Genomic DNA, 26,408 nt, shown 5'->3' on the forward strand with positions numbered 1-26,408 from the left:
GACCATTGCCAATAAATGAAGCAATCAACAGAAGTCTGACAGCGACAAGGGCAAGTCATTAAGCACTGAGTGATGTGATCATTTGAAGATGGGAACAAGTGCAATGGGAGGTGGTAGCGTTATAGACATTCAGTGCAAGAAACTATAGGGCTTCAAATGATATTTGAGCTGCCTAGCCTCTGGGTTACCAGAAGACACAACACAAATCTTTATCCCAGAGTCTTGATAAGATAAAGATTAAAAAATGCCTGAAACCTCCTGTGGGTTAAGAAGCATCTATGCAACATGTGGTGTCAAGTGACCCATCTTTCAACTGCTCTGTGTCAATCTATTCTACTAATATTCTCACAGCATCTCTGAGGTTCAAAGTGTTGTGCCAAGCGCAAAGCAGGTGGCCTTTGATCCTCGAGGGTTCACAAGTCTACTGGTGGGAGGGGGGTAGATACTAAATTTAGATCTCCATAAATAATAATGCATCTGCAATTGCAGGGTGTGAAAGGAATGGAGAATGCAGAGGAGACATTGCATTAGGGCTCAAATAGAGACCAAGCTTTCCTCAGGTTTTGGGGGTAGGCCTTTTCTTCCATTATTTTTATTGGTATATAATCATGCACAGTACTGTGCATGTTTCACATAGACTATTATTTCAAGTATATCTGATGCTCAACTATATTAAGCCTTTTCCTTTCAGTTTCCTTCATCTCTCCTTGTCTTCTATTCTCCTTTTGTTTTTACATGCACACACACACACATACACACTTTTCCATAATATATACATTTTAGGTCCCAGAAAGGAAGTATTCTTTGTTCTTATTATGTTGGTGGTCTCTGGTTGCATCTATTTTCCAGAAAGTGACATAAAAAATAGGTTTTAATGACAGAATTTTGTAAGATGCCACGTTTTCTTGATCTATTCATCAATTGATGGATACTTACCTAGGATGAGCCTATATCTTGGCTACTGGGAACAGTGTAGCAAGAATGGATAGGCAAGTATCTTCATAGTATAAGTCTTTGATCTGTATACCCCAAACTGGTATACTTATATCATTGTAACCACACGTTTTTTTTCAAGAACATCTATATTTCTTTACTTCTTTTTAATTTTTAAGATTAGCACACAATGTACATGGGATTTTCAAGTGAAATATGTTTTAGTAGGTTCTCCTGAGCCTCTCTCATCTTTCCCATCTGTTTTGTCCCCAAAGAAAGTATTATCAGTCACCATACTGATTTTCATAGTACCTAGACCAATTTACATTCCTGCTAATTTTATTTAAGAGCTTCCCTTCTCCCATATTCTTACCAGTTTTTGTTGTTTATTTGTTTAATGAATGAGGTGAAAAGAAATCAATATAGTTTTGACTTGTATTTCTTTGATTGTTAAATATATTAATATTTTTCTTTTACATGTTTATTGGCCATCTGTACTTCATCTTTGGGGATGACCCATTCATTTTATTACCTTACTTATTGACTGAATCTTTTGCTATCTTGGTGGTGTTTTAATTACTTTTCTATTGTTGCAACAAAACTCTGTAACCAAAGAAACTCATTAACAAATTGTTTAATTGGGCTTATAGACTCAGAGGGATAGAGTTTACAACTGTGGAATAAAGGCACTGCTGAGTGCTCACAATTTGATCTACAACCAGGTGGCAGACAGGCATACTAGGACTGCTGTGTGTAATGGCTATTCCTGGTTGTTGACTTGATCATATCTGGAATGAACTACAATCCACAATTGGAAGGCTCACCTCTGATCCAGATCTTGAGGTATAGTGGCTTTGAATCCCATGAGATTAAGGCAAGGAGATCCTGGAGTTCAAGACCCAGGCATGGTGGTACACACCTTTAATCTGGGCCACACCTTCTGCTGGAGACCTACACAAGGGCACTGGAAGAAGGAAGATTCTCTCTTCCTTGCCTGCTTGCCTTGTGGGACTGAGTAACTACTAGTTCATTGGACTTCCATTCATAGCTGTTGCTCACCATTGTTGGGGAGTTAGACTACAGACTGTAAATTATCATAATAAATTCCCTTACTATATTGAGACTACCCATAAGTTCCGTGACTCTAGAGAACCCTGACTAATAGACTGTGCATCTTTTGAAACCAGAAGCCTGGCTTGAGGTGATACATATCCTTCAAGAAGACTATACTTCCCAACCCTTCTCGAACAGTTCTATCCACCAGGAAGCAAGTATTTAAGTATATGAGCCTATGGAGGCCACTCTCATTCAAATCAGTAAAGGTGTTTTCTTTTTCAGTTCTTTATTTCATATATCAATCCTTTGTCAGATGTATAGCCAGTAAGATTTCATCTGCAGGCTTCCTCTTCAATTGATGTTTCCTATTTTATGTAGAAAATTATATTTTGAATTCTTGATATTATTTCTTGAGTTTCTGGAGTCCTTTATGGAAAGTCTTTTCCTATGCCTTTATTTTGGAGTGTTTTTCCTGTATTTTCTTCTAAGTTTCAAAGTTTCAGTTCTTACATAGAGTCCTTGAATAAATTTGAAGTTCTTTTTGTATGGGATGAAAAATAAGGGTCTTGCTTCATGCTTCTATATAGAGCTACCAAGCTTAGCTTTCTCAGTACCATTTGTTGAAGACACTGTGTCTTCTCCCTTGTGTATTTTTAATGTTTTTGAAAAACCTGTGGGGGCTTTAGGTCTGTGAAATAATTCTGTATTTTCTATTTTATCTCAGTAATCTATGTGTCTTTTATTGTGCCAGTAACATGATTTTGTTGTTGCTGTTTTTGTTGTTGTTAATACTACAGCTTTATAGTACGAGTTGAAATCAAGATTGTTTGGCCCTCCAAATAATCTTCTGTATTTCTCTATAAACTTGTGGATTTCTTTTTGTATTTCTGTAAAGAGTGCCATTAGAATTGTGACGAGGATTACATTGAATCTGCAGAACAGTTTTTGTAATACGGTCTTTTTACCATAGCACTCTGTTTAATCAATGAATATGAAGGATATTCTATTTTCTAATGTTGACAATTTTTTCCTCCATAATTTTTATAAATTTTCTTATAGATGTCTTTCATTGTTTTCAGCCAGGTTTATTCCGAAGAATTTTTAAAGCTATTGTGAGTGGAATTGTTATCTTGGTTTCTCTTTAAAGCTTGTTTACTTTTGAAATGTAACAAGAGATCTGAATTTTGTATGCTGGTTTTGTTATCTACTACTTTGCTAAAGGGTTGTTTACCTGTCTTAGCATTTTCTGGTGGAGGTTTTAGGATTTCTTATATACACGATCATATTAAGTACAGACTTCCTGACTTTTTTGTAGGAAAGACCTTTCTAAAGAAATTTCTGGCTGCCATTTAAGTGATGAGTCCACACTAATTAGCTAAACAAGACGGGAAGACTTTTGGTGCATATGTATTGACCCAAAAGTACAAAGTAGCTGTGTATATTTAAGACACAAAGAGAAAGGCCACTGTGGTAGAAACTCATGATTGAGGGAGACATGACAATGTGTTAACATTGCCCACAGTGCTTCTGATGAACAAGACTTTAATTTTGATGTAAGAAAATTCATTTGTTGCTCTTTTATGGATTGTGTCTTGGGAATTAGTTAAGAAATCCCTTCCTACTCTTTATGTTTTCTTCACTTAACAATTCAGTTTTATTATTCATGTTGTCTTTATTCTCCCTGAAGTTCATTCTCACATGTAGTTTAAGGAAGTAGGGATATAAATGGAAATCATTTCAACACTATCACCAAGTCACCAGTATTTCCCCTTGTAATATGCCACACAACTTTAATCATATATTAATTCGCCAATATACACCAGTGCCAGAGCATCCTACTTTGTTCCACTGCCTACCTCACTAGTCTTGCATTAACAAAATTTGCCTTTATTTCTGTGGAATTGAGGTATGTCTAAAAATCTTGTGGGCTTATCAAGGTACTCTTACATAGAACATTTGAAAGGTTTTCCAACTTTTGCCCAAAAAAGAGTAATATCTGAAGGGTTTAAAGTGGGAAAGTAATTAGCACCTCATTTTGGAGGCAGCATTGTGTTAGTTTTGTGTTATCAATAACATACCTCATATGTGGCTACCTATGAAGAAAAATGATAAGCCCAGCTCACCATTATATAGCTCAAGTTCATGATGTAGCAGCCACACTGGTTTGGGCCACTGATGGAATGGCAGAACTTGGTAGCAACTGGTTTGGAAAATGAACATTTTCATCTCAAGGCAAGAAAAGTCTGAGTTTCCACAGTTCCCCTTTAAGAACATATCTTTGAGTGACCTAAGGACCCATCTATAGACTCGCCTGGACAAAGACGTTATATATAAAGCTTTAGGAGACACAGTATTCAAACGTCACAAATACGATAACTCTAACCAGCTTATCGGTGTCAACCTAATATTGAAAGCCAGGGTGGAGACAATTTAGTACCTTGCATGAGAAATGATGGCAATTTGGCCTGAAGCAGAATTAGAGGAAGGCAATTTTAAAATTAAGGGAGACTGGTAGTGGGTTTGGGCATGAGACACGGGGAAGAGCTAAGAACAACTCTTGTGTTGTGGACAACTGGAATGAAAGTAGCTGTTGACTGATCTACAGACCAGCAGGAAAAAAGAGAATATCTAGAAAGAGTACAAAGCATGAGTCTGAGTCTTGCTTGGGAAATGCTAGAAATAAGCTACACTAGGGTCTGGATGCTGGTGTGGACTGACATTTCTTTCAATTCTGTGCCATAGATTTCAAGTCCCACTGTACAGCCATGCTAGATGCTAAAACCTCCTTTATAGACAAGCATAACTATTTTTCCTTCGATGTCACTATTTCACACAAAACTGTGTTGCCACGTCAGTTGTTCCATGGTAGCTTAATTTTTTTCTCACTGCTCTCTCTGGGTTCATTCGACAGGGATCTAGAGGATGATCAACATACTACAATATAGTCATTGAGGACAGTGTTTGTTTTGTTTTGAATAGGAATGGCCCTTAGACTCATGTGTTTAAATGCTTGGATAAAGGGAGTGGTACTACTAGAAGATGTGGCCTGTTGAAGTAGGTATGGTCTTCTTGGAGGAAGTGTCATTGTGGTCACAGGATTTGAGGTCTCCTATACTCAAGTTAGGCCTAGTATGGCCTCTACTCTCCTGCTGCCTGCAGTTCAAGTTGTAGAACTCTTAGCTTCTTTTCTAGCACCATGTCTGGCTTCATACTTGGAAATTGCCTGTCATGATGATAATGGACAGAATTGAAATTGTAAGCCAGCCCCAATTAAGTGTTTTCCTTTATAAGAGTTGCCATAGTCATGGTGTCTGTTCACAGAAAAAATCCTAAGAGAGTGTCTCAGGCAAATTTCTCATAGTCTGAAGGTAATGAGCAACTTAAAGAATCTTTTCCAGAGGCAAAAAAGCCTGTGTGTGTGTGTGTGTGTGTGTGTGTGTGTGTGTGTGTGTGTGTGTGTGTGTGAGAGAGAGAGAGAGAGAGAGAGAGAGAGAGAAAGAGGCTGATCTCAAATTACATACATAGATCTCTAATAATCAAATCAGAAGACGATGTAAAATTTTAAATCGATATCAATTTCTTAATAGAAGTCCCTGAACTATAGCCAAGTCTATAAGAGAATAAAAAGGTGGTTTATTTTCTTCTCTGGTTGTTATAGAGTCAGATAGGAATAAACTGGAGTGCCTTGGGAAAGAATGACTTCCTTTGTCTCCCTACCATCACCCAAATCTGAAACCAAACAGACAGAACAAGTGAGAGCTTGTGACCAGGGCTCTACTCTGTGCAAGTGAGGTTGGGGCATGGATATTTACAGAGCCATGTCATTTAGCCTTGGGTGGTAGAGGAGTCAGTCCCATGCTAGAGTTCAGCAGTGTCGCATTAATATAATCAATGTACTATTCGAAACTGTGTCAGAGCAGTGAAGAGGTAGCTAGACCTAAGCACCGCATTTGGAAAGACCAAAGTAACACTTGTGTGGCAATCCAGACACGGGTGAGATCAGACAGCGGCCAAGGTGGTGCTTAGCAATGTTTAATGCACAAGTCTACACATTCCCAGGTAACACTTTCATCTTTTCAGAACATAAAATCACACCTTGACTAACTGCCTAAAACCTTCTTTGTGATAGTTTCCAGCATTCTGCAGAGAGCTGTGACTAGCCATTCTTATAAATGAAACTTAACAAGCAAATGCTTTAAAAACAAGAAAAATCTCTGAGCTTCAACACTCTCTCCCTACATACTTCCTCCTCGGCCTATGTTAGCATTTTTCTCTTTAACTGGGTTCATCAACAGAATTTGTTCTTCTGTGGATTATCCGTATTTCTAATGTTTATTTTCTCATAAGGTATTGCTTATATATCTCTGACATTACCCATTTGAATAAGAAGAGGCCAGTGTCTAAGCTCAGCATGTAACAGGCTAAACAGGAGAATCACAGAGTTAAGGCCAACTTGAGCTACATAGCTTGTTCCAGGGAAGATTGGTCTATGTAACAAGACCCCATCTTTATAAGAAACAAACAACAAAACCTCAAAAGATTAAGTCAGAATATCTCCCGAAATAAGGTCTCTGCTGGAGGGTATCATCTTCCCTGTCCTATGCCACTGCCATCTGATGAAGAGGCTAAGACCGGATGTCAGGCAAGGCTTGGGAAAGTTTCCATGCTGCTAAGCCACAAAGAGAGGACTGCAAAGAGGAGAAGAACTGAACTCCGCTCTTCCACATCACCACTGTGGGATACATATTTTGAGCTGTACACCCACAAGTGGTAACATAGATTCTACAACTGGTTAGCACAGAAATCATTATATAGGGAGGGTGAGACAAACTTGACCAGGGGTTCTGAGAAAGGCAACAAGCAGAGAGAGATACTGCATATAAACAGCCCATAGCCTTTCCTCACAAAGCCAAACTGATTTCAGTATTTAAAATCCTAAAACCCATCACAAAGAGGCAGATTGTATTTTCCTTTCTTTTATCCCCCTGTGACTCCTGAAACCAACATAGACAAAATTTGCTCTGCTGCTATTCTTCAAAGCAGAAATGTCAAAGGCCAGAATATTTCTGGTCTTCAGCCATATTTACCTACAGAGCTTTTCCTTGGATGATGTCCTTGACCTTGTGTGGCCTAAAAGCAACCTTCAGGTCTGAGGGCACCGATCTGGCCTTGTGGCTGCTCCCACACATTCCTCAGTTCTGTTTGCAGGTCTCCCTCCCCATCAGTGAAGGCCCGTTGCTGTGGATCATGACCTTTTAGCAAATGGTGTACAATAGTCCAGGAATCAAAAGATGGATCTCAGGAGGAGTTTCCTCAGAGGAGATATGAGCCTTTCAGAGGAGAACAAGCTTTAGATAGAGTTAACAGCAGGAAGTAACAAATGCCCTCCAGAGTTGAAGGGGTTAAATAAAACAGGATATAGAAAGAAGTAGGCATCATGCTCACCCTGCCCATTAAGTGCAGTTTTTACAAAAGATATGAATCATTGATGTTGAGGGGTGATAAGTTCTCTTGGCGTCATTAAATTAACAGAAAGGTTACGGTGTGACCTGTTCTGCACAATACATAGTGATTAGACTCCTTCTTTGAAACAGACAGGCTGGCACTAGCACCTCGTCCAGTACTACGGCTGTGTAAATGCAGCAACTGAGTAGCTGTGCTTCTGTTTCCTGATCTTTTGGTACAAAGGAGAAAACAACATGCACTTTTTATGGATTAGTAATGGAACTAGGACAATACACGTAAACCAGGCAGCTCATGCCTTGGAAACAGTCAGGGCAGTCTGTGACAACTAATATTAAAGAATGGTGGCAGGCCCCATGGGTATGGTAATGCACTGTCCTCACATATTAAAGTCTCAAAAACATTATGAATAAACAAATATCCATCTGCACATACAATCAAGGAAGACATAGACACACATACATGTACGTCTAAGATGACATTGCACCCACACACATGTGAGCACACATGTGAATGCATGCACACCATATCTACGAAAACTCATATGAGAAAGATAAAATTTAAGAGATGGCAAAAAAGGATATTGTGGGCTAATATTAAGAGGAAAGTGAGAGATCAATAAAATGGATAAGGGGATAGAAAGCAAAAAGCCTCCTGTCAGTAACAGAGGAAACAGAATGGAGCTGCATGCCTGGCAGAGGCTTCATGGAGCAGGAGTCTGACAAAGAGGACACGCCAATGAAGACTGGATGTGCATCCATCAGTGGAACTTAGGCATATGTTAATTGGCAATTATTGGACACATGGGGCAAATTCATCCACAGTTATATGCGATTTCCACAAAACAATTCTGTTGGAAAATCATAGATCTCATGGTTCAAATAGCCTAGAGATGGGAGATGGGAACACCAATCTGTGTTAGAGCTAACACAGGCAATTCAGAACCCTCAGAAATGGGGAGTTACATTGTTTCTGAATACACGGAAAACACCAACACTGTGTTGTTTCACCAAGGAACTTTGAATGAGCGTTATGCCAAATGTACTTTCAGACTGTGGTGCCATTAAAATATAAATCAAATTAAAAAGATAATTAAAAAGGATTGCATCCTGGATGCAGAATTAGCTGTGTCTGTCTATATTCATTGCCTGGCTTACTCTCTTGCCCTTCTGAGATCTGTTAGCCTCAGGAAAGTTGGGTAAGTCTTTGCAAATTCAACACAGAGTGTGACACTGTCACAGGGATGGGCTCTCCCAAAACTTTTCAAGTCTACACTCAAGCTTCATTTTTATAAGACATGACATGAATGACCCAGGTCCTCCATGTTCTTCTCAGTCTTTATTCTCTAGAAAGATCCCTCCCTCCTTCACTCTCTCTCCTTCCTTCCCTCTATCCCTTTTCCATTTCTTCATCACATTCTTGCCCTCCTCCCACTTTTCTTCTTCCCTCCTTCCCTTTTCTTTCCCTGCCTCTCCTCTCTCCTCCCTCCTCTCTTCCTCCCTTCCAACTCCCTTTTCTACTTCTTCCTTCTCTCCCATTCTATCCTAAGAGGAGGTCTTTCTATATAATCCAGACTACCCTACAACTTTCAATCCTCCTGCCTCATCTTCCTAAGTGGCAGGATGCCAGGTCTGTGCTATCAGGGCTGGCTCCCCTGGCACTGCTTCACCAGGAGCTCTCTGCACTACTCTTCATTCTTCAAATCATCTCCAAGGATTTGCACTTTTGATCCCTGTAGTTGGAAGTGACGTCTCAGTCCCCTGCCACTGTCACTTGTCCTCCTCAGAGTCCACCACTACCACAGCAGACACTTCCTTCTCTGCTCGGCTCATTCTGGCCTTTTCCTCCTACCATTCAATGCGCCTTAACACTTTACCATAAAGCTACTTGATTATCTAATGTTTATTTGTCTTTCTTTCCCATGGTAAAAGGCACGCAATTCACTGCTGCATTCAAGGCTGGAATACTGTCCTCATAACAGGCACCAAAAGTTTTTCAGATAAGAAATGATTACAGTTTATATAAACTCCATGATTGCTATGAGACTTTACACTATAGTCCTGAAAAGAAGACAGGTTCTCACTCAACAAGGTTCTGAGCATTGGCCAGGAATATTAGGTTCGGAGGCACAGTTTACACCTTGAAGGATAAAGACAAAGGTGAATAAACAGGGTAGTAAGGACAGTAAGACCCAGGTGTCTGCACAACATGGTTTTGTGACATTTTACTACAATGACGATGAGCTTGGTGACAGGATTCAGCTAGTGCGGTTGGGTTCCTCCTTAGTCATGCAGAACTCAATGGGCTGTGAAATGCTGTGACACCTGCTGCTCCCTGACACCCTCCTCTGTGCACCATGTGTCTGTGATGCGCCGACTCGGATGACTGTGTGCAGGTTCTTCTCGAATAACCTTGCACTTTCAGCATGCCTGAGGAGTCCAGATCTGGCCCTCGTGGGCCCACCATGCAAGCTGCTTTGTTTCATGCAGGCTTTAGTAAGTTGTAGCCAAGCATTTCCTCATGCCGTTGGAAGTGCTCTGAGAGACTTTGTGATGACAGTCAATCAATTACAGGTATCAGGTCGTCCTTTATTGTGGTTAAATATGTCAGAGGCAAGGTCTGCCCTATTAGGCTTCTTCATGTATATTCTATGTGTATTCTGCAGAGTTCTTAGGGTTTGGGTGCTTTGTGGTTATAATATGGACTCTGCCATCAGATTATCTGACTCTGAATCCTAACCCTGCCTCCCAGCTGCTCTCTATGAATCTCCACACATTGCTTAAGTCCTCCATCACTCAGCATCTTGTACCCATGTAAAAGATAGAAGACTGTAACCTACATTTCAAGGTTTTAGGAGAATTACATTCTACATGAAGACAGTAATAACTGTACCTAGCAGAGAGTACACTTCTAGTCATGTTAGCTATGGTGATTTCCAGGACTACTAGTGATCCTGATGGTTATAGTGTACATGTCACCACCCACCATGGTCACTGACAGATCATCATCACTAAGTGGCTTGATGTATAGTTAGAAAACTTTCCTAAAGATCTCTCTCTCTCTCTCTCTCTCTCTCTCTCTGTCTCTCTCTCTCTCTCTCTCTCTCTCTCTCTCTCCCTTCCTCCCTCCCTTCCTCCCTCCCTCCTCCTCCCCCTCCAGTACCAATATGTATGTTTGTGTGTGTATGTGTCCACGTGCACACACACACACACACACACTCACACATGCATGCACTTACATGCACACACACGCATGCGCAGGCTCCTACAAAGACCAGAAGATGCAGATGGCATTAGCTCTCCCAGAGCTGGAGTGACAATAGCTTGTGAGATACCTGATATGAGTGCTGGGGATTGAAACTGGGTTCTCTGGAATGATCAAGCCATCTCTGCAGCAATCAGGGGAATACTGAATAGGGACTTTACCGTATTCTAATAAGCTTCATACCACATGCTGATAAAAAAAAATCACATAACTACTCAGATTTCATACTGTAGATTTTCTCCTTGTGGTGTGTATTTAAGTCAGTGGACCTTACCCAAAGCAGATGACCCTTCCTACGGTACGTAGCCCTCACTAAATTGCCTGAAGAACTGGAAAAAGCAAATGTTCGCCCCAGGAGTAAGATGGAATCATGTAGCAGATGCCCTTTGGACTTGAGATTAAGACCGATACTTCTAGTCACCAGGCTGATGTGCTCTGAACGTAGTAGAATTGCTTTTCTGAGGCCACCAGCCTAGACACCATCCCGTGTATTTTGGACTCATCAGTTTTATAATTATGCAAGCTAAATACTTAAAAGTTGTGTCTGTCAGTGTAGTGATCTTTCTCTCATTTTCTACCCATCTATTGTGGTCTGATGATTTTCTTTTACTGGTGAACCTTTACAATACAGACGGAATGTACACTGAAAGAGTAGAGTTGGTGCTGCTAAAATTATTTCACTTGAGAAAGATGTGAAGGTTGTCCATGAAAAGCAAAGGCTAGCTTGGATATGAGAGTCATCTTTGTAAGCCCAAAGATACCATGGAATAGAGAGGTATGACTTATTCTGAGAGGTCTTTTGGGTGGCTTGGAAGAGCTAAGTAACTTTGGGATACTACTCTGCAGATACAGACAAATGTCAGTTAATGAGAAGAAAGCCTTTCTTGCTCAAATGATGGAGGGGGAGGGAAATCTTTAGGGGAAAAGTGTTCTCCTGAACTAAAAACATTAGTGATGATGACTAGCCAGTGGCCCTGGTATGTGGAGACACAGGTACTGTAGCCATTCCCATTGTTGACAGTCACTGTAGTCACATGGCTACATGTGTACTCTGCTAAGCACCGTTATTATTGCTTCTTATGTGACATATATCTGTTTCCCAAAGTCTACACCAGGGATGGGTATGATAGGAGGTGTCACAGAGTATAGTGTTGTTTATAAAAGGTTCACTTCCCTTTTAGCTCTCTCTCACTGTCATTGATGAAATAAGTAATGTTTCATTTGGTGCTTGGGATGCTTACTCTTGATTGTTAACTTGATTAGCTTTAGAATAAACTAAAAGGTGTGCTCCTGAGAGGGCCTGCAAGGGTATTTTTCTCGAAGTGATTACTGAGGAGACAGGATTCTTCCTTAGAGTGGGAAGCATCTTCCTGTAGCTGTCCAGACAGAAGGAAGTCTAATAGTGAAGCTCTGCATGCTCACCTTTGCCTCTTGGTTCCTCTGCTGTCACTATTGGAATTGTTCATTGATACTTAAACTGAGCTCCTTTTTCCTTCTAAACATAGACTAAAGACCAAGTGTTTTCCAAGAACCCACCCAGCCTTAAGCACCAGTTTAAGATAGTTGAGGCATCTAGCCATGTGGATTGAATTAGCACTGAGTTCTTAGTCTCTCTAGCCTGCAGCCAGCCATTTCTGAACCACCAAAAACATACTAGGTAAGTCAATCTAATAGATCTCTTTTTGTGCATGTGCACATGTGTGCATGTGTGCATGTATGTGCATGTCACACATGCTCATGCACACATGCACACATGCCCTTAGAGCACACTGCCTGACACAGGTCCTATGATGGCATATATGCTGTTCACTATAAATGCCTACATTTCCATTTTTATTGAAGAGAGCTTGCTTCAAATATATTTCCATATTTGTAGTTAATTTTTGTATCTATCCTTTATCCGTAGGAAAGTAAGGTTGGTCTCAATGTAGATAAGTGATACAGCTCTCCTTTAAATGATCAAAGAAAACCAAGGAAGATATATTAAGTAATCATTGCTTTAAAAGACACCCATATCTCATGGGCTGACCAGATCACTCAGGATATGGTGACATAGGGCAGAAGTTATCCTAGTGATAATTCTGGGAGATCTTAGATCTCCACTCAGAGCCAGCTCTAGCTCAGGCTGAGCATAGGGAATCACTATGAGTTAATGTCCTTCACAGCCAGGCACGCAAGTCATGCTGACTGCATCCTGTAGTATGTGCTCCCTTTCAATCATGTGCATTCATATTCTCAAAATAAAATAATACATCATCTAAAACCAGTGAAATGAAGCTACATGGATAACATTCAGAAATGTGTGCATACTAGAGTCATCTTTCATTCAGGAGATAAATACTAGTGTTCGAAAGCTAAATTTATGCAAATTTGATTTTTAAATAAAGCTTGAGTAGAGTACCTCCTGTCTTCATACCACATGAAAACCAATGGAACAAATAAAACATGATTAAGTTCCCAATGCTTTCATATATGTAATTTGGTCAAAAACCATATGTCAGATTATAATGACAGACAGGTCTATAATACAAGTTCAAAGAGACTAATCCTAAGCTGGTGGGGTTTTTTAACTATTAAAATTGAAATGACTTTCACTCATAATTAGTTTCATATACTCTTTGAAGAACTGTTAAGTCACAATTCTCCAAAGTTAATATTTGAGCAAATCTATTACTATGGAAAGAAACCTTTTCTTTTCTTTTTTTTTCCACAAGACTTAAGTACATACCCAAAAGCAAGCTTTAGTGCAAGCAAAATAACTCACTTGGTTTAGGATAAATGAAACATCATGACCAGGAAAAGGTACTGGGGCACTTGTGATTCTATGGACCAAGAGTTACAGAAATGTCTGCTCTGGAATCTGCAAGACAGTCAGTCCCATTAGTTTATACATGTTGGTTGGTGAGCCACTGATAACTTAGGTCTGCACAGGCTTGGAGGTGGGGGGCAGACATTTCTGCTTTTGTGTCTCTTCTTGATTATAAAATGATAGGACTTTTAAACTCACAAGAAGTCATTCAATGTGTTCCAAGATTTTTAATATGTGCTTGATTCATGAACAAATGCATAGTGAATGAAAACGAGACCATTCGGTCTCAAGCATAAGTAAATCTCAACACTGACATAAGAGAAGAACTTGGAGGGTGTTGTGCTAAGTGAAATGAGCCAGTTATAAAATAAAGGTACAGCAGGACTCACCTATGTGGGACCTGGACACCCGAATTTATAACAAGAAAGGACAGGGTGGGAGAAGAGAAACTGTAAGCCTTGCTAGTAGTTCCTACAACCTACAGACAGGGCAACATTGACCTTGTCACAGAGTTCATCCTCTTCAGAATCGAGCCAAGGAAGTTTTTAGAGGTCTCATAGTGTTTTACGTAAGCTTATAATTTTTGTGTTGGGTCATATTCACAGCTGTCCTTAACTGTATATGTCTAAAGGTAGCCTTACTCTCACAAGTTGGATATGCTATACTATGGGTTCAGAATTTGTTTTCGAAGATAAAATAAGTTCTGTGGCTAGATGGTCACAATGGCTAAATGGGAATGCATTTTAAAACAAGTAAATGAACAAACCAACAACCTTAAAGACTCATAGTAACCCTAGAAAAAATAAAAAAATTAGTTTGACTTAATTTTTATGTTTTCTCTTTTCTCAAATAAGTCAGTACAGCAAGTGCCCAGTGTCCTGATCTGCACAGAGGGCAAACACCAGCCACTACTAACCATAAGTGTTACTGTCTCCAGCCTTTGATAATGATTCCAGATCAGAGAAAGACTGTGACACATCCCTCTGAATTAATCTAAATATCTTGAGGCAGTAGATACCATCTGCAGGGGAAGAGTAGATAAACGTGAAGGGGAGGTGGTCTCCAGTCAGCTCCTTACTCATGCTCATCCTCCCAGCAGGGCTGAGCCAAGACACCTGGGTTTGACTCACAGCCCCACTATGGACATGGCATGAAAGCTTGGCTTTATTCCTTGTTCTTTCTGTGCCTTGGGTTCATCATCTGTCAAAAAGAGTCAATGATCTTGCCTCCTTTGTGAGCTGGATGGATTCATAGGAACAGTGCCTACTTCAGAGTGTCAACAATCATCTATCAGAGCTGTACTTTTCCTGCTGATGACTCTCATTAGTTAACTGGGTGACCTCTGTCTGTGACTACAATCCAAGAAATTGGAAGTGAGTAAACAGGAGCGCCTTTAAGTCTTTATTCAGGCTCTGATCCCTTCTTACCTCCCTCACCTTCTCCCAGAGATCCTGCAAAGGGCTAATATCCCTGGTCAGTCCACTCCTAGTCTTTCTGCCTATGCCTCTAACTCATCAAAACCATGTTCTTCAGAGCTAATTGGTCAAGTAAGCCCCACTCAGAGCTCTTCATTTTTCCTCAGGAAACTAAGCCCAGCAGCACCAAGCATTGTCTCTTACTCCAGTCTGGCTGGTTGCTTCCCTTCAAATTAAGAATCATTCTTTACTTGTATCTATAAATATTCAAGCAAGGAGAATTCCCTGGGAGGGCAAAAAGCCAATCCAGGAAGTCTCCCCAGAGGAAATTCAGTTGGATTTTATTTTTTTTTTAAATTCTAGACAGTGAAAAGTGAGGGCCACACATGGCTCCATGGAGCACACATGGGAAAAGTGAGGGACACAAAGGTCCATGGAGCAGCACTAGGTCCATGAATCGCATCTCACAAAGGGAAGATGTCTACTTCTATATCAGATGGGATTTTAAGAAAAGGTTGTCTCTCCACACTGACTTTAACTCATCCCAGGACTGGTTTCGATGGTGTATTACTCTTTTTTTCCTGCAGCAAAGTCTTATTTACACAGTTGTTATTAAAACTCAGCACCCAAATACAGAATGCAATGAGTGTCCTTACAGAGTGCATGTTGTATGCTAGGGATCACCTTCATGTGCACTGTGCCATTTCAACCTAGTAACAGTCTCTGTAGTTTTAGGCATTATTATTTAGGACTTGTTCTTTGGATGTGAAAACTTAGGATCTAGGACAGGAATAGACTCAGATACCTTGATCTAAAGAACCACAGGCAAGTTATAGATTCTAACTGGTAAGGAAGACAGTACTCAAAGCTACATTAGAGAATTGCATCATTTCTTACTGAAATTACCCACAGTTAATTGCATTTCCCAGAAATTTAAGAGGTGGGGAAATTAAGTTTTCTCCGACCATGATAAAATAGTATCTTACTGATGGGACATAAACTTCAATCAAATCTGAATTTTAAACTTCAAACCCTAGCCTTGTACATATCACGCAAGTAGTCAATAATCTCTCAGCCTAAGTGTATTGATTATTTTTCATGTGTGTGTGTGTGTGTGTGTGTGTGTGTGTAGGGGTGTGTGCACATATGTGTAGAGGTGTGTATGCATGTTTGTATTGGTGTATGGGTGCGTGCATGTGTGTGTACACGTGCACACGTGCATGCCGGTGTATGTGTTCCCACATGTGAAGGCTAGGAGTTGGTGCCAGATGTCAATCCTTAATTGTTCTTTAAGTGTTTGAGACAGGACCACTCACTGAACCCGGTATTCCCTTATTCAGGTAAACTAGCTGTCCAACAAGCTCCAGGAATCCTCCTGTTTGTCTGCTTTTTCCTTTTCCCACTGCTGGGGTTACAGGAGTTCACTGCAGGCTGGACTTTTATGTGGGCATTGCCGGGTTCTCAGGCTTGCATGGTGAGCTGAGCCATGTCCTTAGCCTCTGTGTGGGTTTCCCTAACTTCTTTTATTTACCATGCTACGCATAGAGCCTGCAAGTCCATTGACGCTGGCACCATGTGGTAGCCTCACGCCCTTTCTTCTGAAGGATTTCTGGGGATAGCCTGGTGTAGCTTTCAGAAAGCAGAGGATTCTTCTCTGTAGATTCCCCTCTCCTCGCCGCTGATGCAGCACCCTTTACACTTAGTCACATTCCAGTGGACCAGCTTTCCACTTCCAAGGGGCTGGGTCTCTGTGCTGCAGCTGAGCATCGGGGGAGGGTGCTATTCTGGTGGCAGGAAGAAAAATTACATCGCTGCATGTTTACTTCTAGTGAGGGATGTAAGAGGAAGCTGTTACATCTGGCTGGTTTTCTTTGCCAAATTCTTTAATTATTTTGTAATTTGAGGGAAAAAAACCAAAGGTGATGAAAGAAAACAGATAGAAATAACAAACAACATATAAAACAAGCTCCTAAAGGAATTGTAACTTCATCACCATGGTAACACATGCTTATATTTCTAACCTCTGACCCCTACTACCAATGGAGGCTCTTTATAGAGATTTCTGATACCGTCTTTTTCCTCCTTCTGTTGGAAAGATGGATATAAGGGGATCCATAATTCTTACCTGCTAAGACATGCAAACATCATTAAGTGGAAGTGCCATTACACCGTAGGAAATAAGAAATCCTTAGTACCCTCACAATTTCAGAATTAAAAACCTTCCCTGGGGTTGGAGAAGTGGTTCAGCAGTTAAGAGCGCACTTGCTACTCAATCCTGAGGACCAAAGTGGGGATCTTGACACTCAAATCAGGTGGATCACAAATGCCTGTAGATCAGACTCAGGAGGATCCAAGGTCCTCTACTGTCCTCTGTGCCATTTCTGTACACACACACACACACACACACACACACACACACACACACACACACACACACAACACACAAGTAAATCTTAAAAAGAAAAAAACATCCTCAAGTCGTTAAGAGAGTAAATTCCCCGATGCAGCCAACAACAGTTCCTTAGTGGCTAAATATTAGACATATGCTTTCCATGGAGGTTTGGAGATCCAGTATCTGGATTAATAGCCAGTGTTCCTGAGGATACAGGAACCTAGTAAGTTCTTAAGGCCCCTCAGGGAGGAGGGTAGGTAGAGTTACTCCCACTGAAAGGCTAGATGACTCATGTCAGGTCTCATGTGGAGGAAATGGGACTTAAAATTTCTTAATCCAAAAGTACCATTGCCTGACTCACTTAATAGTCTTACCATTTGGGTGTGCACAGCTGAAGCAACGAGATGGTGACAGAGTCGGGGCTATGTCAGATTGTCAGATGGGGAATTCTGTGGCCTTGCCTTGCTCTCTCTCTCTCTCTCTCTCTCTCTCTCTCTCTCTCTCCTCTCTGTGTGTGTGTGTGTGTGTGTGTGTGTGTGTGTGTGTTTGTTTGAATAGATTTGTGGGTTTGAATGGTTGGTCAATTGGGAAAGGTACTATTAGAAGGTGTTACCTTGTTGGAGAAAGTGTGTCACTATAGAGGTGGGCTTTGAGGTCTTATATGCTCAAGCTATAGGCGGTGTGGCATATAGTCTCTGTTTGGGACCTGCAGATCAAGATGTACAACTCTCAGCTCCTTTTCCTGAATGCCACTATGTTTCCTGCCATGAACAACAATGGACAAAAATCTCTGAAACAGGAAGTCATTCCCAATTGGATAGTTTTCTTTATAAGAGTTTCCATGGTCATGGGGACAGTTCACAGCAATAAAATCCTAACTAAGATGAGGTGTGTGCATGTGTGAGGGAAGGTACCTATGGAGTCCAGAAGAGGATACTAGACCCTCTGGATATTTTCTGAGAGATCCAGGACACTTTTGGACCTGGACTTTTCTTCTTCAGATTGTAGGCTTAATCAGGATCAACCAGCTGAAAAAGCTTACACTGAGACCATCGAGATTCACATTTTATAGACAAGAAATCCCAGAGACTATTTGGGTTGTAAATAGCGGATCTGGCATTCAGTTCACATCAGCCTTACTGCCTTATTGCCTTAGGTGTGTTCTTGCCCAGCAAATGGTCTGGGAATCCATCTACCCATCATGTCCCTTTGACTTACAGAATATTGCTCCTCACCCACCAACTAAAGACCAAGGAGTTGAGAACTTTTCTCAGGTTAGAATATTGGAGGGTCCTTCTGTGTAGGGGCCCCTGATTTTAACAGTGTGTCCATGTTCCTTGGGAGTTAGCATACTTTTCTGCCCACGACACTGAATTTCCTGGGAAGTAGGTGACATTCTTTGCCTGCAGCATAACTTTTGCCCTCCATGGTTTGGCAGTGTACTCCATTCATAAAAATCAGAGAGTAGTAACCTTAAACAGCCTTTTGAAACTGAGTTACAACATCTCTACCAAAATGGGAGACACAGGCTCCATGTTAGTAGACTAAGAAACACGCAAGGAAGCAAGGATATTAGGCCAACAGTTCAATCAGGAGTGACGTCAGGATCTGACAGAGAATAAGAGTTGTAGAGATTTTGCATAAAGGATTCATGCATACATGTAAGTAATAGCTTAGCAGTATTAAGATGCAGAGACGTGATAGCAAGTTGAAATATATTTGGAAGAAATGAGTCTCTAGCAATGGTAGCTGCATTTTACTTAAGCTGTATATGGCTTACATGATGTTGTCCTAAACAACAATGAACAAGGAAGGCAATACTATTGTGTTCATGTTACAGGACAGGAGGCTGAAACAGAGAGGGATAAGGTTGGGCAGACACATAACTAGCTGTGAAAATGAGCTTTTATTATGAGCACTGGAGTCCAGAAACTATGAACCTGACCACTATTCAAACTGCCTTTAAAGAGTAGCCAAGGAACACTTTCAATCTCTTTCCTAAAGCCTCCTGCAGTGCCCCACCCGCATGCTCATTCTAGATTTTCTTGTGTATTTTTCTATCCTGAACACTACCATAGAGAACTAAGAAAAATAAAAAGGCTAAAGATCAGTTGTGACAGCCTGCACAAGACCTGTGCAAACTCAAGTCAGACAAAATCCAAGCGTGGAGAAGGGCAAGTGGACATGAAGTCCCACCCCTAGCTGAGAAGTTTCTAGCAACTGCTAGGTGCTAGGAGATAGAAATGAAATTTACTTTAGGGGTGTCACCTCAGGTAGGTCTGTGAATCAACTTGGAAGATGGTGGTTAGAGAAATAAAGGTCAGCTGAGAAAGCAAAGGCAGCCTCCCTGAGACGGAAGATTCTTGTATCAAAAAAAAAAAATTGAGAGGCAAAATGATGGAAAGGCATGGGGCAGGTGTTTAAAAGGTTTAAAGGGGATCAATAGAAGAATATGGGGACACAGGAGCTCTATAACCTACCCAAGTCAATGTCCTGTAGGATCTTCCAGTTGGGATCCCTCTAGCCCCTAAATAATGAAGGGTTTACTTTAACTTTCTTCTAGGCTTGGTGGTTTATCCTGGATTTTTAATTCTTTGTCAAGGGAACAGGTTGAAGAATCCCCTAGTCAATTGTGACATTGTGGGACTTGAGAGGGTGAGCGGATGGCTACACCAACAAGAGTATATGGGCAAGCCAAATCGGACTTGATGGTTTTGTGTGTGTGTGTGTCTGTGTGTGTGTGTGTCTGTGTGTGTGTGTGTCTGTGTGTGTGTGTGCATGTTTGTTTGTTCCATTTTTTCTTAAAGGACACAAAGTTGTGTGGGTAGGAGGTAGTGATGGATCTGGAAGGAGTTGGGGAGAGGGTGACTAGAGTCAAATTGCTATATTTGAAACTGTTAAAGAATAATTTTTTAAAAATACAAAATGACATTTCTTTCTGTAAATACAAATTTAAAAGGTACATTTTTTAAAATATAAAATTGACAGCTATCTAAATTAGTCTATTCTCACAATGTTTCACATTCTTAGTCAGTGAATAGTCTATAAAGTATTTCTATACCAGAAATAATCCATTTTGAATGCCTTAAAAAGCAGTTTCAGAGAATATGTTAATGAATAGTTATGACTATATTTTAATAAAACTTTTTATATAAGTAGGTTGCATGCTGAATTTGACTCAAGATCATTTGTTTGTATACTCCTTTGGAGCATGAAAAGCTAAACCTAGAACAACAGTGTTCCTTTCAGTTTCCTTGGAATTCATTAATGCCTACCTGATCCTGTGTAACTTATCAGTGCAAAAAATCCTGGGAAGTCAAATCGGATACTGGTCCCAGCATGCAACTTGCCTAATTATGACTAATACTCCCCATCTTTATCTGAGAGAAGAACATTCTGCGAACGCACAGATGGTGTTGCTATGGAGTCTCTGGGATCTCCTCAGCTGCCCATGTAACTACACGGGTTGCGGGCTGGAAATGATCAGCCAACTGATGACTTCCTAGGGAAACAGTGAAAACAGAGAAAGTCTGCAGATGGGAGGTTCCGAGCCGCACTTCATTTTAATGAAATGAAAAAAGAGTCTGCAAAAAGAGAAATCAAGGGTACTAGTCCAGAGTCACTGAGAAACATCCCCAATAGCAAAAACATAATCTATTAACCATATTCAAATGATACACACTTACTGTTTACAATGACCCCTTAACTCCAGAACCTATGAAATCTGATACCTGAAGAACAGAGCACACATTAACTGTATTTGTGAATGTGTTTCTAGAGTATAGTTTTGTAACTAGTGTTACACAAAAGTAGCTATTTCTCTTAGACTGGAAATACATATTACCTTGTGTCAGGATTTACACAGATAACCTGAAAAGAAGCTGAAGAAAGGAAGGATGAATGAAGCAAAAGAAAGGGAAAACACATTTCTCAGCAGCACAAAAGCAAAGTGCACACAGCTTGACTCCACATTGACTCCCGATTGACGCAGAACTGACCTTGTTCATAACTGACCTTGAGTCTGAAGAGACAGTTCTCTTATATTTCCTAAGTGTCTGTTTCATATACATTCCAGCAACACAGAAGCACAGCATTGATTCAGACAGTGGGTGTTCATGTACATGTGTGCTTGTGTGACTGTGTGTATATGTTTGTAGCTGAGGTACATTATCAAATAAAAAGTAAGTAAATGAATAATGTTCTTAGTCAGGATAAATTCTAAGAAAAAATGGTTCGGGTTGAAATTAAACATTTCTCATGAATAGATGTTGTTCTGCGGTGGTGATATCCTCAGAGATCTGGAGGAAGGGAAGGAATGAGACAAGGATATTAAGGTTTAGCTTAAAACCTCTCAGGGATGTTTGTGTTCTTAGAGGGGTGGGTCTAAAAACATGGAGTAAGTTGGGGACCAGGTGAGCAAACATTTGGTAACAGGATTCTGCTTAGGCTTGCTTAATACACCCAATACTGGAAGGGCAAAGCAGGAGAGTAAGGAGATATGCATATTATGTAAGATGCCTCCCAGTCTTAGGGTTTCGTTGCTGTGATAAGGGACACCATGACCAAGACAGCTCATATAAAGGTAAACATTTACATTGAGACTGGCTTAAAGTTTCAGAGGTTTAGTCCATTATCATCATAATGAGAAGCATGTCAGCATGCAGTCAGACATGGTGCTGGAAGGGCCGAGAATTCTACATTTTGATCCAAAGGAAGTCAGGAAGAAGGTCTTCTGCAGGCAACCAGGAAGGGGTTCTATTCTGCCATGGGCAGAGCTTAAGCATAGAACCTCACCCACTCCCACAGTGCCATATTTCCTGCAACAAGGCCACACCTACTTCAACAAGCCCACACCTAATAGTGCCACTTCCTGTGGGCTAAGCATATTGAATCCACCACACCCTCTCTATATGCAAAAGCAAAATCACAAAACAAAGATGGGAAACAAAGTGGTCATTCGTGCAAGCATCATCGTCTACAGCCATCTTCTCTTCTCTCATTTTAAAGGCCATATGTTGGCTAGCATGTCTGTTGTTATTATTCTTGTTTGAATAGGATGTGGGTACATGAGAGGAGTTGGAAAAGGGAACGAGGGAAATAATATAATTATATTATAATCTCAAAAATTAAAAATAAAAAGCTATAAATACTGATTTCACCAATTATCATTTGCTAAAAAAATAGCCTCTTTAGCTCACTGAGGGAAAGTTGCCATGGCAGGTCTTTATTTGAACCTAACTCAAAGGAGAGGGTTTCAGATAATGATGTTTTATTTCACATGACTCTTCCACAATAGGAGCCACTTGTCTGCACAAGCTGAGGAATAAAATTGAGTCATAAAACCTCTCTTCACCGATTCTTGGAGCAGAGCACTCAGTGATGTATATGTGGATGGAGAGATGTAAGGGTAAATCAATGGGCATAAAGTCAGCTCTCCCCCTGCACTGTCAGGTCCCGCACTAGCAGCACTGAGACGAAGGGCTCAGCAGAGTGCAAGTATCCCTAGAGTCCGTCACATGTATGTTGACACAGCAGAGGGACCCTCATGAATGATTTCCCTTTCGGCTCACAGCAGCGAATCTCTTGTCTCTCAGAGCCTATCTCCCAACTTCGGCACAATCAAATCCTTGTTCCCTCAGGGGATTAAATCCTACCTCCTCCCCAAGGCCTTACGCACTGGCTCAGATAAGAAAGAAACCTTTCTATTCCATCAGCCTCTAGCATCCTCAAGGTCTATACTCTTGGGTTCAGTCAACCATGGTGATAAAAGGTGGTTGCAAGTCACATATATGTTGAACACGTACAGGCATTTTCTTGACCAGAATAAGATTAAGTAGCACTTGTATTGCATGTACAAGACTGGCACAAGATAAAACCAGACAAAAATCCCAGCATGGATAGGAGTGGGATACTTAGCAAATCCCACCCCTAGCTGAAGCATTATTCACAATTGATGGCTAATAGGGGAGAGTCAGTTTTCTTGAGGAATGCAGCCTATAAGAGGCTATCTATGCTTCCATAGATGGCTGCTCATCCATGAACACACAGGCAACATTAGTGGACTCGATGCGTTTAAAAGATCACATAAATCAGGGTGGGTAGAGGAGAGAAAATGGAGGGAGAGGGAATGGGGTAAGTTTGAACAAAACCAGTCATACAAATGTATGAAAATCTTAAGCAGTAAGAAAAAATATGAAGGATATGTACATATTATTTACAAATAAGACATCATTTTCCATAATGTATTTTAGCCCCCCTGACACACCCCAAAGATTTTGGTATGTGTAGAATTTCCTAGAACCTATTCCACATAAATGTTAGGGGGCACTTTTTCATTTTTGAAGAATCTATGCCACTTGAAGGCTTGTGCTGAGGCTATGGGAGTTAGCATAGTGACTCTAACTGTCAGAAAGACTCTGTAAGATTTCGGGTTTACCTGTTTAATTATGTTCCAACTTTCACTTCCATTTTCTGCACTCCAGCCTCCCCTGTCTGTGAAGCTGATGTAGCAATGGTAAAAAGCTCACAAGAATGTCAGGAACTCTGCTGCTAAGGTCAAAGTCTGACATTACTGGACAACCCAGAGTTTGGTGCAAAATGGTGGACTCCCTTTATCAACAGGACTTCCTCTTCTCTGGAGAATCCTGGACTCCATGCCTGCAGAATATCACATAGTCCTGCACCTGAGACTTCTGGAATGTCTTCCCATGCTAATGAGGCATCTCAGTACCTTAAGACTTCAGCCAATGACCTTTGCCCATCCTGATATTCTCACCTCCATTCCCCAAACTATATAACCCTTGGTTCACTTGGAATAAAGTATATTTATTTGCATGCGAACTCACCTCAATAAAGAAATATGCACAAGCTAAGATCATCTCAGAGAGCTGTTTCACTGAAGATTGTTGGAGAAGTTCTTAACCTAAAAGAGCTGTAATCCTAAGATCCTTGGGGAAGCCACACAAGAGCCTGGTGAAGATGGGGCGGACTTATGTTTGGCTTACAGTAAGGGTTTAATAATTTTAAGAATAATTCTTGTGAGGGTGAAATGTATCTGTTCAATTTTTGTTCGATGACATACTAACTCTGATGGCAATAACTGAGAGTCTATTGTGGAAGCAGTGTTATTTAGTAGAGAAGATTTGGACACCATGATTACACAGACAAGAACTAGAATTTCAGTTTCATGGTGTGGTAGCACTGTGATTTTTAGACAGAGAATGTGAAGAGTTGAAATCCTATTGACGAACATAGAACATCTGAATTAAGAACCCAGGATCCAGTAACCAAGAAAAGAGTCATGTTACCATCAACAGGGGACACTGTGAGAATGCCTATTGGAACAAGAAAGCAAGGTAGTTTGCATTATATAATGCTATGTTTCAATGTGGTAGGGCCAATCCCTTGCCTGTTTATTGGAATAGAACATATCTAGTAAGTATGAAGCCCTTCCAGGTCCTCACCCTCTAGTTTGCCTCAGAGTCTCTACACTGGCTGTAAGGAAAGTCTGTGCTCTGTGGTGTACAGGTTCTCAGAAATGTGTATTTGAAGAGATGGGTAAACATTTGTAACCAACTATGTTAAATATAAGATCACTGACAGGTTTATAGAATCCAGGGCTTTAAAATTCCATAACATTCACATCTAGGCTGACAACCACTCATGACAATTTTCTACCTCTTGTTAGAGGAAAAAAAATCCTGTAAAATAGATGTTTTCTCCAAAATTGTTCAGAAATCGAAAAAGAAACTTACCATACCTTAAACAAGGTAAAACCATGTTTAAATGTGTATATACTGCTAGAGCTCAAAAAATAATGGGTGTATCTTTTAGATTTGGGTTGATTTTCTTTTTCATTTCTAGAGTTTAGTGACTACATTTCTTCATTCATCATGAAGAAGAGAATGAGGAGGTTGGAAGGAATCATCTAAGTATCTTGTCTGACCTGATCATTTTTGTAGATAACCAGACTTAACTCAGAAAAGGGAGGAATCAAACTTCAAGGTGCCATGATGTTTACCCAGAGAAACAGTTCGGCGTCTTTATCATCTTTAAGGAAGCCTTGAATCTGCAGTATATTTCTAGGGGCTCCCTCTTTCCTCCATTTTTGCTGAGCCTTTTATGTCTCCCAGCAAGAAATCCAGTCCCCACCCGTCTTAATTAAGGTTTCCATCACCGTGAAGAGACATAGGACTGTGGCAACTCTCATAAAGGACAATATTTAACTAGGGGTAGCTTACTGTTCTGAGGTTTAATTCGTTATCCTCAGAGTAGGAAACATGGCAGAGTGCAAGCCGACATGGTTCTGGAGAGGGGCTGAGAGTTCTACATCTGGATCCTCAGGAAACAGGAAGGAAGAATGGGTCACTGGGACTAGGCTGAGCTTCTGAAACCTCAAATCCCATCCTCTGCGGCACACTTCCTCCAAGATAGCCACACCTACTCCAACAAGGTCAAATCTAATAGTGTCACTTCCTATGAGTCTGCCATTTACCTTTGAACCACCCCACCAGCTCTTCCCCAGTGACTGTGTTTTAAGTTTTCCAGGTCCCTTCCTATATTTACTGCCTCATATTAGATGGATAAGAAAACTAAACAGGAAGACAAATACCTTGGTCGAGTTTACCTACTCAGCTTGGCTACTTCTGTTTAGAGCAGAACACGAAAGTTTCAAAACAGTTGAACAACATCCAATTTCCTCCAAGACTGTGTTTTCTTAAACTTTCATGCAATTTTCTCTCTCTCTGCTTGCTCAGCAAATTCTTCTCTCCAATGCTTTTATTTTGTTTTGAAAAAACTCGTATTCAGTTAAAATTTTTATTGCCCAGACACAATCTACCTGAACAGTGATTGGTTTAGAATATGAAAGGTACCTCCAACACAACTCTGGATACGCTGCACAAATATGAATTTTTTTCATGAATATTTGTCAGGGACACTCAATCCCATTTTACAAAATGTTCTATCTGATATAAAATTAAGTCTTATCCCAATTGATGTTATCGGTGTGGTGATTACTAATTTATAAAATACCTGAATTTGTGGTTTTTTTCTCCCTCCTCTTCAATCACCAGGA

General features: G+C 40.5%; 1 protein-coding gene across 2 annotated transcripts in view; it reads right to left on the bottom strand.

Annotated features, from left to right (window-relative positions):
• The window catches only part of Sgcd (sarcoglycan delta), a 911,604-nt gene that overhangs the window by 151,959 nt on the left and 733,237 nt on the right, over positions 1–26,408 (bottom strand). The window lies entirely within an intron of this gene.

This window comes from Rattus rattus, chromosome 9 (assembly GCF_011064425.1).
Source record: "Rattus rattus isolate New Zealand chromosome 9, Rrattus_CSIRO_v1, whole genome shotgun sequence".
NCBI classification, from domain to species: domain Eukaryota; kingdom Metazoa; phylum Chordata; class Mammalia; order Rodentia; family Muridae; genus Rattus; species Rattus rattus.